This window comes from Colius striatus, chromosome 1, assembly GCF_028858725.1.
Source record: "Colius striatus isolate bColStr4 chromosome 1, bColStr4.1.hap1, whole genome shotgun sequence".
Lineage (NCBI taxonomy): Eukaryota > Metazoa > Chordata > Aves > Coliiformes > Coliidae > Colius > Colius striatus.
Genome location: NC_084759.1, coordinates 79,057,120 through 79,073,291, shown reverse-complemented (window position 1 = coordinate 79,073,291; position 16,172 = coordinate 79,057,120). Strand labels below are relative to the sequence as shown.

At 43.6% G+C, this 16,172-nt stretch overlaps 1 protein-coding gene across 5 annotated transcripts in view; it reads right to left on the bottom strand.

Moving 5' to 3' along the window:
- The window catches only part of RAI2 (retinoic acid induced 2), a 46,876-nt gene that overhangs the window by 25,388 nt on the left and 5,316 nt on the right, over positions 1-16,172 (bottom strand). Inside the window, exon 2 of one of the 5 annotated variants that reach the window (XM_061999294.1) lies at positions 5,920-6,040. The exons of the other annotated variants lie outside the window; for them this stretch is intronic. The gene's annotated coding sequence lies outside the window, so the exon portion shown is untranslated. The remainder of the gene's footprint in view (positions 1-5,919; positions 6,041-16,172) is intronic. 5 annotated transcript variants of the gene reach the window in all.

Genomic DNA, 16,172 nt, shown 5'->3' with positions numbered 1-16,172 from the left:
GCAGGACAAGGGCAGCAGCCCTTGCCACCACCCCTGGCCCACCCATCACTGCCCCCTCAGCAGGGTCAGGGAGAATCCGCAGGTCCTTTCTGAGTAGGCAGAGACTGAAGGGCCACAGCTGAGAAGCAGCAGGGCAGGACAGCCTCCCCTTGCAGAGCCAGTAAGTATTCCCCATCTGGGGACACTCCTGGCTCTTTCCCCAGACCCTCATGCTCCCTCCCCAGCCCCAAACCATGTGCAGGTTGCTTTCTGAGAAAGATGGCAGTGTTAGAGTATCTATTTCCCCATCAGGACCCTCCGCCTCTCCAGGGAAGAAGATGAGGCTCCTCGCATCCTGCTGGCCAGGGACACTGGAAAGCACCAGCGATCCTACCACAGGCATCTATTTCTCACTGTGTGTTTCCAGGGAGATTTGACTCATAATGTTCAAATGTTTGGGTGAGCAATATTTAAGCCGATGAGAACATGCAAGACAGCTCTAGGTTGGGGGAATAAGGCATTTGTAACATGTCACATTCACACTCCTCGTATGTCCATGGTTTCATTTTGAGCCTGCTGCTGAAGCCACAGTTTTCTGAGATGCCTGCAGCAGATGGACAATGCCAGGAGAGCAGTACATCTGAAAGTTTTGTCCCAAACTGTCAATATCAGAGGACCTCTCACCTTCTTTAAACTCAGCTTCCTTGGGCTGCTTTGCAGGAAACAAAATCCCAGGTCAGATACATGGAAGGAGCATGATGCCTGGGAAGTCATAACTTGCCCTGTCTCTGGGACTGCCCACAGTCACAGGCAGGCGGGCAGAGGCAGGCAGCATCCCCCCACTCCCATGCGCTGTCTGGTAAATCTCGGCAGAGCTGAGCTGCCAGCTCTCTGCCGGGCGTAACAAATCTCCCTGCCCTTCAGCATCATCTCTCTTTCCTTCTCAAGCTTTGTTTGGGTAGAGAAAGTGGTTTACAGAGACTTTTGCACAAACTCACCCCACCAATAACTGCCTTACTACGTAAAATGATTCACTGGTGTTTAAAAATCCCACAAACAGGAGCCCTCACCGACTTTATGGCTGACTTCCCACGAAGACACTGAGGCTGGCAATCGCTAATGCTCCGTCTGGCATCGACTCCCCGTGAATATCTCTCAGCAATAACAACTGATAGCAGAGCTCGGAGCCTACACATCACCCTCCTGTTTGTACATAAATTCACTTTAAAAGGATTTCAGCATCCTCATGCTGCTTCTTCCCAAGCGTTCAGGCTCTTAAAGCCAAGTCAGCCAGACAGAATGGTGCCACGCAACTACAAACAACATGGGACAATTTTTTTTACTACAATACACGGCACTATTATTTCTAAAAGCACTGACAGCGATATGCAGCGTGTAAAAATACACATTCATCATAAAGAGGTTAGATACTCATTCCTGCAGCTTAATTTTTTCTTAAGGGCACCAATCCATTTTTCAATTAAAGCAGGATAATATTATTAATCATTAAAAAAATTGCTGATGTGTAAAATTGTTTTCTTTCTAGCTAGCATTGCCTGAGAAGCTTTAGACACCAAATGAGTCTAACTTATGGGCAGCATGGAAGCTGTATCACACCTCTGGGTGATGATTCAGGCCACTCCCAGCCTCAGCTGTGGGGAAAGGTGCATTCCCCTGGGGAATGCATGGGCCCACATCTCTGCTGCACCGGGTATAGACTGGCAGCAAGGGGCCTATGGATATAGATTCCCATGGAAGGACAAGCACTGTCCATGCAGAGCACAACATCATGGGGCAGCTTCATGTCAGGATGGGTCTCTGTTTCCTAAGCATTGCCAGGGCACTGTGCTTCAGCACCCTCTGAAGAGAGAGATGAGGTTTCTGTCTCCTCCCTCAATTTTAAGTGCTGGATTTGGCTCTATGAGACTCTACAGTGAGGTTGTCAGCACTTTAATGCTTTTTTCCCCCACTTTGTTGCTGAATAGGTTTGCCTAATTCCTGTCGCACGAATCAAGCACCTCGCCCTCAGACTGGGCCACCAAAAGCAGCATAAAGAAAAGAATTTAAAAAAATCCAAACCAACCCAAACCCTATGAAATAGTAAGTTAGGAACAACAACATCTCTCCTTGCCCTGTAGCAAGCAAAGAGACACCTGGACTGTGGCTTGGCAGGACCTGAGAAAATGCTGCAAAGGTGTGGGCACATGAGAGTCCTCCAGAAGGATGGCTGCTTGCTGCCACGGTACACCCTGCTACCTGGCTCCTCACTCTGCCCAAAGATGGGACCTCTTGGAGCACCCCCAAGTGTGAGAGCCCAGCTCTACCTCAAGCCAGACATGTGAATGATTCAGGTGGAGAGAGGGGGACTGGTGCGTGCCCCGGGCTTGGTCCCTTAGGCAGCTGGCTGTGACATCCAGGAGCCCTCCATGAGACACAGGCAGAAGCACCCAAGAGAGAAGCAGGGATACTCCAGGCCCCTCTGCCCCAGGGCCAGGAGATGAGGTTTGCTGGGGATGGCTGAGCTGGAGGGAGACAGCCTGGTTCCCAGGCTCCACAAGTGCTGACGTGGACTTCAGTGGCACAGATCCAGACAAAATGCCTTGTCTCCAGCCATATGTCCAACCTTCTTCCCATCTATGGGTACTTTCCCTCCCACAAGTTGCTAAGTCGTATATCCCCTGACACCTGCTGAGATTTTGCACTCCTCCACTTACAAGACCTCCCAGGAGCAGCTCATGGCAGTTATCTGCTCTGCAGCTCAACTTTTGCCCAATCGCCTGGAAAACTTTCAGCATCACTCCCTACTTGTGTGCCCCACCATTCATCTCCTCCCTCCTTCGTCTTGTTTCTTGCCTTGTTCTGGAAACAGAATCCTCTGTATTTTTTTTTCCTGATAGTGACCATTTTCCTTCTAGCTGCAGAATCTTGTTTTCCCTCATGTGATCAACTCCTTAACACTATTCCCAGTTATCTGTAGCCTTGAGCCATTAGTTTTCTGACATCACCAAATACTTTCTTATCTGAAGCTGGTATTATTTATACACACACACACACACACACACACACACACACACACACACATATATATATATATATATATATATATATAAAGGCCATCTTCCACCACTTCCACCACCTTAACAACTGCTGACCAGGAAAAAAGTTGTGTAAAGAGAAAAGGCTAGATGTTGAGACCACCTTGAGGGATGCCCCACCTCACAATTGTTGCCTCTTGGCAAATGCTACCGAGAGAAGCACTTCACTCTGAAGTCTCCAGAGGCAAATCAAATAAACAGAAATTGCAAGGTTTAGCAAAAAAAATCCTTCCTGACAAGAGTTGCTCCTATTCATATGACTAGTCTCGTAAAGATCAGTGAGAACTGGAAAAAGCTGCAGGATAGGGTTTCCACCTGTCTTCTGGCTGAGACATTCAGTTATGTTTTTCCTTGGGAAAACTAACCCTGTAGCACCAAAGCAACACCACACCGGATACTGCTTCCAGTGGTGCTATAGTTAGTAACTGCTCATTGACAGTAATTGCTACAAACAACTGCATTACCAGAGAGAGATTTTTGTATTACGTACACACACATATACATAAAAATACCACTTTGTACAAATCCAAAGTATGTGAGGTTAAAGCTAATGGGCTAGCTTTGTTGAACATCTCAAAAATCAAATTAACTGCAATCAAATTCATGGCACAACTCAGGGTTCATTTCATTACTATCAGAAAATTCAATCTCTGAAATCTTACAATATTAAGCTAAAGCAATGATCTTTCTGCTGAAGTTCTTTCTTTTTTTCATTTCAAGGTGAGAAAAAGCTGGCAGGCCCAGAGAAAGTGGGGGTGGGGATTCCCGATGGATACTACTGAAAGCTTGGCAAACATTCAATCAATTACTCTTATATAAAAGGAAAGAAAAAAAAACCCAAACCAACATCCTTCAAACATATACTAAAATGTATTTTTTCACTATTAATTCTACCTCTTGCATCTATTTCTACATCATATCTTTTCTTGCAAAGATTGAGTATATACACAAGTGCACATATATATATATATATGTGTATACATATTTAAATTCACAAGTCCATTAGGGAGCTACTTAAATCTGCTCATTGCTGCAATAACTAATCATCTTATTTCTATGCTATACTGTACATAGGAGAATCAGAAGTTCAGTGCATTAAACACAGGCATTTTCCCTGTTTTAAAGAAAGCTGCCTTTTTGGCTTATTCTACAATAAGCACTCTTTAACCCTACTGCAAGACCTAGCTGTAGAATACTCACTGCAATGTCAGCCTCCTTTTTAAATCCCTCCTCTTCCAGGCTCCCTACTAGGTTTCTCTGCAGGAGTCAAGCGTAGTTTTAATAAGGCAGATGAGGCAGAACTTCTCAACTGCTTTTGATAGAGGTGAGGTGGTCAGCTCTTTATTGACTTTCTGCAGTACTGCAGCCACGGACTGTACAATCTTGCTTTATGAGCATGCACCAGGCAGGAAATGGGCCTGGAAATTTCCAGCCGGCTGTGTTTGATGCACTGTTTGAAAAGCTGCGCGATATGCATATAAAGGAAATGAAGAAGAGCCTTTTTTGCTGCTGTTGTTGCTGCTGCTGCTGCTAACCCATCAGGCTGCAGTCACTACACATACCTAGAAATGCCTGCTCAGGAGCCATTTTAAGGATTAGTAAGAAAGAGAAACGTTGGTTATTTTGTGCATGCGAGAGAGTGCTGCGTATCAAAAGATCCTTTTCTAAACACTTGGGAAAATGATGTGGGAGGTGACTAGCTGCTAAACCGTTTTGCCATCCCTTTCTTATCTAAGCAGCCACAGCACATACACACTGTATACACAGCTGCACCAATATACACGCCTTCTCAGAAGGGGATGAGAAAAAAAAAGGAAGCAATCACAGGCTGGTATCATGTACTATTAAGGTTTTATTGATACCCGGCACGGAGCAACCGCATCACTAATTAATGGATGCTCACAAGCTACACACATCTTTCCAATCAAGTGGCAATGAAATCGGGTAGCTTTCTTCACTCTCACACATATATTACTTCAGCTGTTTACCCTCCTCCCTGTTCTTATGGACCTCTGCACAAGCCTGCTCCCCTTGCCACCCCACACTTACATTAGCAAGGCATATTCCTCTGCTCTGCGATCAGGGAGGTACACACTCACATCCTGGCTCACAGGCTTCCCTTGTGAGGCTGAGCGAGCCACTCAGACAGGTTTGTAACTGCACAGACAGGAGGTCTGGAAACCCATTCTCCCCCGAGATGCCTTCGTCTATGCAGACACGAAAATAACTATTATAATCAGACTTGACATTTCCCCCTGCTCCTTTCACTCCCTGCCCAAGGGGAGCACAGTGACAGCGAGTGGATCAAAGGCAGCAAGAAGGTTCGGCCACTTTGGTGATGGCAGCCCTACAAAAGCTAGAATAGACTTTAGTCCCTATGAAAAACACCACACAGGCGTATGCACACCCAGGTGGTGCTGACTGCACTGTGCATACAAACTCCCAACTTGTACCCAGCTGCAGCAGTATCAGCTGCAGAGCCCCTCTTGCCACAGACCAGCTAAGGAAGCCAGGTCCCACCTCCTGCTGAAGCACTGCACCTGAGCATCTAGAGCTGCATGGTATTTATCATGATTTCACATCTTTCTGCTAACTGTAAAGCTCCTGGGGACTCTGAAAATAAAGCTACACACACAGATTAAAAAAATCTTACAGCTTCTAGTGTTACTATCAGAGCATATGCCCTTTCTGCATTTAAGATTAACTATATGCTTAAATTCTACTGACTTCAGCGGGACATAAGGATTTGTTTAACTTTCATTACATGCTTAAGTGTCTTTTCTCAATAGATACGCTTTCCTGCACAAGAACTTTAATGTATACTAGCTGTTTGTTTTATAGTTACCTGGATAATATGTTATGCCTTTCCAAGTACAACGCTGGGCTACTTCCACTGGAGGGTATTTGTTACGCATAAATGGACGAGCAGGTAGAAATTAGGGCAGACTGGAATTTTAGTTAACCACCTGAAAGACATGGACAACGATGAGCAGATGATATTGTTGTATGCTCTAATGTTATCTGAGTGCTCTCAAATTTTTGCCTGCTAGATAGGCATCAGTACAACATAGCTATAACATAGTCCTTAAAGGAAGGTGAGGAAAGGACAATAATCCATAGCACAAAACCTTTTCATACAGCGTTCTGCATTCTATATTCAAAATTCAGCAACAGGGAACAGGCATCCTTTGAAATAACAGATGTTAGACACATACACTGCTTTAATTCCAATGACCTTACTGAATTAGGAAGCTAAATACAAGATAAATGTCCACTTTTTTCTCCCAAATGCCTGTCCTGAGCAGACCTGGCTTTGCTGATGTTTGCCTGATCTGTGTTTCTTCCCAGTTTCCCATCTGCAGTTCCCCAAAGCGTGTTCTTACAGCAGTTTGGCCTGTTTTTTTCCAAATCAGATGCTGCTTACTTCATGAATCTCATGAATTTTCTTTGCTGACAGGAATTAGCAACTGCTTCCCTTTAACCCTCCAATTTGGCAGAAGCTGGAGACTGGCCTGGATCTGTTGCCAGTTTATGCTCTGGGTCTACTCCCAGTAGGCTATAGATGCTCAGGGCTTCTGGGGAGCCATATGTAATACATTGATTTCATCAAAATTACACACAAGTTTTACTTTTTAAAACAGAACTTAAAACAGTTGAACAATTAACAATTTCTTTAACTCTAAAGGTCTCTTTTTATACATGTGTTTAAAATACTGTAAGAGAAGAAATAGACTGGCATTGTCTTTCAGCCTTTTGCTGGTGGCAAAGCAGATTATTCCTATCATATTCTGCAGGGGTGCTGTCAAATGCTGTTCCAGGCTATGGGCCAAAACCTACCCCCAGTCCATGTGCTCAGTTCCCACTGGCATCAATGATATCTCCACCACGGACTGACAGTAGTAAATGGGCAGAGATGTGCTGGCTGCTCAAATAGCACGATCTATGTGCTGAATAATTCATTTTAAACTGTTGCGCAGATGTCAAAATGTTATTGCTGATTTCTAGCCAGGAGAATGGGCGTTTCTTCTCCTGATATAAGTGTCAATGCCTGTAATGCCAGAGAAGATCTGGGGGATGTCTCAGCAAGACAGCAAAGCCCATACATGGCCTGCCTGTGAACATACAATTAAAATGCTCATTATAGGTCACCTTTCACTCTCCTTATTAGGATTCTCCTGTGGACAGACTCACTCACTGCTTCCAAAAAAAATGTCAGAAAAGCGGCCTAAAACATGCTGCAGTTACATGTTTGAGTGTATAGTCTCCAACAATCAGCCCTTTGGATCTTCTGTAAAGTCCCACACAAAGCCTTTAAGTAAAAACAACTTCAGAGTCACAACCAAGTTTGGATAACAAAATAAACCCAAACAAAACAAAAACCCCTCAAATTCGCCTTTGTAAATGAGTATAAGTAGATCAATCCTACAGAGTTTGTCAGCCTGTCCATGGCAAAACTCCACGGTAGAAATCAAATACCTCCCTTCCCTTCAAATAGCAAGGTAAAAAAAAGGGCCTTTTGCAGTGTTTCCTCTTTTGCAAAACCTGGAACAGCCAATCTGTTGGGCTGGGCTTTTCACAAAGATGGTCCAAGAGCTGGCTCACTCAGTTAGCCAGCTTGACTCCAGCTGCTGATGGCCAGCAGCCAGCTCCAGGAGTGAGGTGGGACTCCTGCACACATGGGGGGTTTGAGTGGCATCATTTGGGGTGGCTGCGAGTGGCAGGAGGGATGGAAGAAACATGGAAAAGAGGTAAGAAAGTTGCAGGTTTGGAATTGAGATCTCTGGCACAAATCCAAAGCATCTCTGCTAGGGATGTGTCAGCTAAAAGGTGCTATTTTCCATTCTCCTAGATGAGCTTTTTCATGTCAGCTGGTCTGTGTGGAAACAGACCTCAGCTTAATGAGGTCTAATTTGTTTTAAATCCATAGGTTTCTTTTTAATAATTAACAGTCCCCATCGCTCAGCAAAGCCATTCCTTACCCCTGACTACTTGCTATTAGGAATGAATTTACTGTGAAATACTGCTAAAAGGTGGAAAGCAAGTGACATAATTCAAGTTTTAATTAAAAAAAAAAAAATATATCACAGAAAGCCAGAGCTTTAGAAGGAATCATAACTGGAATAAGCAAGAAAAAACCCCCCACTTCAACCCAATGCCTGCACTCCCCAATTATCCACTTTATTCTTTTTATGCTATTTGAATTCTTGTAATTAGTTTCTCTTACTGGATGCCCTGTGCCCAGACCGAATGTAAGGTTTTCTCTCTTCGATTCCAGTAACTAGAGAACGTGTCGGCATCATTACCGTGAACATTACACATGCTCACACGTGAGGGTCCAGGAACTACAATTAACACATTAAGAAATAATAACTGCCAAGGGAGCAACGAAAGATAAACAGCATGGAGCTGATGTAGCAAGAATTCTGCTTGGGAAAGGGCTGTCTCTTGGGTAATGGACAAGGGAGAGAAACTGAAGCACTGTGCAGGGCTGCCCATTTAGCAAAGACATCCCCCAAATCAGTTGAACAAAAGTTTATACGTTAATTTCTTGAAAATTAATTTCACCAAAAGTAATGCTGTCTTTAAACTAGATTTTGAAGGCTTTTGTTTACAAAGAAATAATAATAGTGTCCTGTTCAAAAGTTTAAACTTGATATCGTTTCCGCTATTTGAAGAATGCTCCTGAAGTGGTTTGTTTTCTTCTTGTTCTGTTTTTTTAATGAAAGCCAGAAATATTATCTTTTATATACATGTATATAAAAAATGTTTGCAAACTAAATGAAGAAAAACAAACCAGCAACCAAAAAAAACCCAACTTTCTTCCCCCATCCTTAATGTTAATACCCATCTTGATTATTACCTTTGTTTTCCTGTGGGTTTCTTAAATAAAATTGAAATAATTATTTTCAAAATTTTGCCAAGGATTTTTAGTGAAAAAAATCCTCATTAGATTCTAGGGTCTTTTATTTAAAGCTTCCAGTCTGAAAATGTTTTGTGTGAGCAGTCCTGCAGAAGCTGACAGAAGTCTGCAAGAGCATGCCCTCCCTTTGGATACCTATTTTGACCACTGCAATGAACACTAGTCATGGACCACACTGGTCCTTTTGGATACCAGTTTTGACTGTTATTGCTTTAAGCTGGACAAGGCAAGGGCCACGCTATTTTTCACTCAGATTAGACGCTGAAAGAATGATAGCACAAGAAAGGCTCACAAAATGCTTTGGCTTGTGTCTCTCCCACCTTGGGGCTGTGCGGTCACAGAAACTCCAACAGCATTGCCATTATAACCCCTTTCCTACATTCACTCAAATACTTGTGAGGGAAAAGGCAGGAAGAAGAGGCATCAACACAAGGGTCGGATTAGCAGTCCTACTGAAACCCACCTTTTGGGGAGAGAAGGGCAAGTCCCTTTCAAGCTGGGACAATGTCTGTTCCCCATTTGGGGACTCAGACGCAGAGTTTCAGTGACAGGCTTGATCCCCTACGCTGCCCCCAAGCATCGCTCATCAGTCAACTGAGACATTTCAGCAAATCACATGGCACTTTGTAACAACATAATTGTTTTTATTTTCCAATTTTCCATGTTTTGTGTAGAGTGCTGCTGTGTTCAAGTGAAGTGAATGAAAGCATAAACAGTAAGCACCATCTGGAGAACATTCTTCCAGCACACTGAGAAATAGCAGCCGCCTGTGTACTACCTGCTATAAATAAATGTCATTAAAAAATGTCCCAAAATGTGTTTGTTCCTATTTGATAGAACTGCAGCCAGACAAAATTTTCCTCAACCATGTCTTCTGGTACCTGCCATCTTCATAACAAGAACAACAAAAAAAGATGTAGATGTTTGTTTCTCATTCCCTTATGTTAAGATGTGTATCACTAATAGAGTATCAACCCTACACCTTATTAGAATAACATCAATAGCGGCTGCAACTTAACAGTAACATGTGAACAAGACATTCAAAACCCAAATGCTTTTTAAACTGTACCAGGTTCACAATATGGTGATATCCCCTCAGCCTGCTAGCAAAAGAACAGGCAAAATTATTCTTGCTCTAAACTGATAGCGTATCAGTTTAGAAGGGGCGGGGGGGGGGGGGAAGTCAATAATTTATTTTCAGTCTAGCACAAAGCCACTCTGATCTCCCTCTCTGCTAACAAAATACAGACCAAGTTGGCTGTGGGGTTGTGATGAGGCTCTGTGAAGGGTCTGAGTTTGCTGTGTTTGTTTAATCGCTGCAATTAGAGCTATGCAAATAATGAAATTGTTTGCTATGGTGGCCAGGCTGGGGGGAAAAAAAAAAATAAAAAGAAATGTTTGGGTTGAGCAATTTAAGAACTATTTTTTCTTCTTTGGCAAAATGAGAAAATAAAGCTGTTTTGTTTGTTCCACAAGGCAGGGAAGCCTTGAAAGAATCCATTCAGTTTGGAAATGAAAAATACATTTTCACACTGGAACAAAGCCTTTGAGCATTTGACATTTTCCTCTTCTTTTTTTTTTTTTTGGTCAAACGTTTTCAGCACCCAGAAAGGGACGCTTAGGAGAGCTTACTGCTTGTTGGAGGTGCAAGGAAAGGATTTGACCATACCTTACTCTAACCTCAGACACATCTCGGGCCTTAACCCTGGGGGCAGAGTTGAACACTGCGGCCTTCTCCTTTGACGAAGCCATCTCAGCCCTTGGGTTCCTTGCCATGGTGCTCTGCTCTGGGCAGCCCACAGCTCTGGGAGGCCGTTCCGAGCTCCCTGTGGTATGGGGCTGGCATGCTGCCTGCCAAAGGCTTCCAGGTAGTTATGGCTTCAGGAACAGCAGCACTGCCCTTTCTTGGTTACCGGCAGCCCAGCCACAGCTTAAACATCTAAGTAATCTCACTGATACTGGGCCAAAGCTTCAACCCGCTTTACATCCATGTCATTTTGAACTAACAGATAATGAGATTGATTATCTGGCCCCTGGGTTAGGGAAGAGATAGTTCTGATATCTGGAAAGTTAGTGAAAAAATTTAAAAGCCTACAGGAATAAAAGGACTCAATCCACAATGGCTGGGCTGTAGAAGAAAAAGGTTGGAGAAGCCTCAGAAGAAATGTGACCCCTGTACCTTGGCTACTGCAAAATGCATGCTCCCCTCAGAGCTAGCACTGCCCCTGTCTCTGGGAAAGAGGGTTCAGCTGTTTGCACCAAAACATCTTCTTTTTTCAGTGCTTCAGGGAACATTTCAGTCAGGTTTCAGGTGGGAGGGAGGTGCATGTACACCTTGAGGAGGAGGCTGAACCTACCTACGAACCTGGGAAACCCAGTACCCCTGCACCAAGCACCCAGATCTGGATGAAGTGACAACCTTGAATCTTCCACAGCCGCAACAATTTACAGTTACCTATTAAAAACCCAATGACCTAAAGTCAGAATGGCCCTTGGCATGGTGTGGCTCTTCCCAGGGTGGCACAGCCCCTATGATCCACAGAAGGTTGGGATGTGCTTTACGGTACATACAGCAACAGGGCTGAGGTGGCTGGAGGCTGATGCAGGAGATGGCCCAAATCTTCACTGTCAAGGTTGTCTCCCTTGAAGGTGAGACTGGTGATTCCCAAGGCCCGGGGCACATTGCTGGCCTAGCTCCCCATCATCATTTCAGGGCATGAGTGCAAATGATGGGCTTAGATTTGGTCCTTCCCTCAACCTATGCTGCACTGTCCAAACCCAAAGTTCTTGTAGACTGCTATGTTCACAGAGCAGCTCTACTAAAGCCTTGCTTTTGGCTGGGACCAGCCACCCTTCCCACTGGAAGCAAAGACATTATTCCTATGATATTTTATTTTCTGTTTTCACAGGGACTCGGTGTGCCAGGAATTGCATGAATAAGGATAAGGGTACAGTCCCTTCCCTGATGAAATCATCATCTCAAACCCAGCAAGGGCAGGAAATGATAACATGGTTACGGTTCCCATTAGCCATATTTTCCTAATATAAACATTTTAGCTACTTTTATTTACAGAGTTTGCTCACACTAGTTAAATGAGATACTTTGCAATGGGATACTTAAGCCATCTGGAAACGAAGACATTAGACTCCTGATTTTGTTCGGATGATGATTTGCCTATGTGAATAAGATTTTCCCGGACTAGGTGTGCAGGGAAGGCAGGTGGTGGGAACAGGTCTGTGTGCTTGTGTGTGTCTGGGGTTGGGGGAGCTGGCCTTTGTTTTGGTTTTGCCTTTGGTCAAATTCAAACAATGTGCAGTAACAAGAAGTAAATGTCATTTTCCTCCCATCCATCTTAATTTGGCCTCCATTTTAAAGCTTACCTTTGACCTTTTAAAATGTTAATACACTTAAGCAGATATAAAAAACACAAAGCTCCTGGAAAAATTAATCATAGCCATATCACGTCGCTAGTCTAAAAATATAACGTCAGTTTTCCTCTTTAATTTCAAGAAACATTTGTCGGATGCAGCAGCAGTAGTAATCATACTACAATTAGCTATTATCTCTTTTTCAAACAAATATCCATGTGAAATGCTACAGCAAAATCCCATCAGCATAACCAGCACACAAAACCCTATCAGTATAACCAGCACAATCTACTGTGGATTTGTTTTGTTGGGTAACTGCCTAGAACCACAGAAAAGGTCCTGAAAAGGACCTTGAAAAGTCGCCTAACCCATCCTTCTGCCCCAGGCAGGACCAGCTGTATCTAAACCTTTCCTGACAGGAAACCTTATTTAGACTTCCTTAAAGTAGCAGCCTTACATAGAACTCAAAACATGTAACATAAATATGAAAATAATTAATCTATGTGCACTATGTATACAAATATGAAAATACAAAGAGATGACCCTGACCTAAATGATAACTCTCCCACCTCTGACCACTTCATAGCCTTTAACTGGAGTTCAAAACAGGAAACTCTAATAAAAACACCTCCTTCCTTTTGAAAAATAAAAGGCTGATAGCCTGAGTACCTTGGCTCCTTGGAAATGCAGCAACACCTCTTCAAGAAAAATGGTTCCCAAAAATATTTAGGTCTTTATGCTTCAAAGCAAAGAGCAATTCACTTCCACCAGTAAGCAAATGGGAAGTAAGAGTGTTGACCTGCCTCTGCAGCAATTGAAAAAAAAAAAATCCTACATGTCTGGAGTCTGTGATCAAAGGCATATACCTTGTCTGTTGACTTAACCATTTCAGGTTGGAGGCTGTATTGGGTCCCTCCAGGATTGTCATTGCACTGCTCTGTAGTAACATCCTATGAATGTGAGGATCCATGGCACACAGCCATATGCTGCTTTCAGTTTCTTTTCTGTGGCATCTGATGGTAACCAGGGCTACCTCCATCAATTTAATAATCCCCTTAGAATACAGAAAACTATGGTGACAGTCAAAACATATCCTAAAAGACAAGTGATGGTTTCATGGTTAAACATAGCTGCTACCCAAGCATCCAAAAAAAGAAAAATCACTTAAGGACCTAAATGGCAAACCCAAATCAAAGGCAGATGTATTCCTTCACTGAGTGAGTAAATACAACTCCTTGCAACTACGTTCTTCCATCTACCAACATCAGTTCCAGCATATCCGGAGCACAAACAAGGAGTCTTCCATAAACTGAACACCCGCTTAGGTACAAGGGTGAGGGAGACTTGAGACAGAGCATGGCAACACCAGTCCCATAAGAGAATGACACCCTTTCATGCATCCTGCATGCACAACACAGAAGAGCCATAAGGCAGAGCCCAGTTTCTTCCATCACAGAAGCCTCATGAATCCACCCTAACCATACATAGGTCCTTCCGAAGCAGAATGGCAAGAACTAACTCTACCCCCTAGAGACTAACTCTACCCCCTAGAGACTAGAGATAAGTTAACAGCACAGCTGCAACAGCAAGGCTCTTCTGTGCATTCCTTCTTCTAGGATATACTTGTGCAAAGGACACATGTGTGTGTCTCTGTATACATATATTTATTTATATGTACACCCATATTTATTTCTATGTACACACTACCTGATCCCTCCAGTACAGAGTATCCTATGCCAAAGAGACCTTTTGCCGTCACAATAGGAGACTCTGCAGGGCTGCAGACCCATGCTTCTGCTGATCTTCTGAATGAACCCAGCTGATCCAACTGCTCTCCCATGGGGTTTGTCAAAAACACTCCCCTAAGGGCAAGCATCTTACATAGTGGGTCCAACAGGCTTGGCACCTACAGTAACTGCGTCTGAGAACCCCAGAGACAGCTGCCCAAGACAGTAACCTAGATAAGATTCTTCCAAACAAGGAATGACCCTTGTAGCCTGAGAGGTATACAACGCTTTGGCGGGGAGTAGGAGACAGAGGGAAGTACAATAACATGTAATGGTTCATATGCTCCTACTTTCTTCTGGCATCCTCTCAGCATCCCACAGCCTGGAGAGCAAGGTTCAGCCACGCAAGCAGTCCTCTTCCCCCACCTTTCTGTGGGGCAGACCTCCTGGCCAAGAGCTGCCTCCTGATCATTCCTGTCATCAAGGCAGGGGATGAGAGCATCTATTATTCAGACAGGGATGTCTGACTCCTCGGTTAGCAAAATCCTGATTAAAAAAACAATGCATTGCCCTTCCTGTTTGCTTTGCAGGGCCCTTGTGTGGATCCAGCTCTATGGCAAGCAATCCATCACCAACCACCAGAAACACGTGTATCATGCACACACAAAAATATTTCACATCTCACTTTATTTTCTACGTCTTTCATTCTCATTGCCCTTCTGCATCCTCTAGTATAATACTCCTCAGCATCTTTTCTTTAACCTGATTATTTCATATACATATGTAAGAACCACCTTAGGGTTTTTTTTCTTTAAATCAAGGATCACTTTGTGCAATATTGTCCCATAAGCTTTCAAAGATATCCAATTTTTTAAAAAAAACTCATAAACTCACAATGAATACACATTTTTCACCTTTTCATTTCATCACTTCTGACCCTCCATTTTGGGGTTTTTGCTTACCATGCAACAGAATGCACAAGTGCTGTTGTTATAAAGCTTGTGACAGGTTTATTCACCATCTTCTGATATTCACAGACTATAAGTAACACTCCTCTAGCTAATTAGTTTATTCACTAAGCACAGATGAATAACTGATGAGCTACAAAAAGTCTCTATTGTCTGAGTCAGTCACCAAGTAACTAACTTGGCCATTCAACCAGGGAGAAGTTTTCTTCTCTGAAAGGTGACAAGTAGCTCTGTAATGACTTCTATTATTTTCTCAATAAATTCAGAGAAAATAGGACATTGCAGCTAGAAAAACACAGGAAGAGAAATTAGCTGCTACTGTCATTAAGGATTCAGAAGCTGAAAAAGAACAGTTGGTGCAATGCAGCTGGAGAGGCTGTTCAGAGTAAAGTGATTATTCTCTGGCCATTAACAAATTATTTTTTCACTGGAATGCAAGCATGACCTACACTCCTCCACAGAAGCTGGCACTGCCACGAGGAGCATGCCGTCTGCCGAGGCAGGCGAGAGTCATCGTCAGCTTGGCCCTTCTAGTGGCCACTGCACTTCTCCCACCTCTTTGTTTCCATCCCACAAGAAAAGCAGAGAAATAATTAAAAGGTTAAAGCACTGGAAGACATTGTAGAAGACACTGGTCTTCAGAACTAGCTTGACCAACTCAATTTGCAGCTACAGCTGAGGATATTCAGAGAGGAGGTGCTTGCCCTCAGCAGCCTCACCAGAGCTCAGTGACATGTCCCAGCAAACTTCCTCCACCTCTCTTGCTCATCAGAGCTCACCCAAAATCACTGGCTCAAAGACAATAGGACATGTATCAACGTGGTCAGTCCTGGAGCTTGTTCTAAGATCTTTGTTCCTGCCATGGGGGGCGGGGGGGGAACCCAAACCCAAGCCCAGCTTGCCCTTCAAGCCAAAGCTGCCACCTTCCTTCTGCTATAGTGGCTGCTCTCTAGCAACTTTAAGGATAGTGAAAGCAATACAGGGACCTGGAAGCCACTAAGCTGAAGGATACTTTTTTTTTTTTCCTTAAAGAGGGTGAAGGGGACAGGAGACTGTCCCAGGCTCTTTGGTTAATTCTTAGGAACATTTAGCCCCATAGCCACTGTCTCAAAGA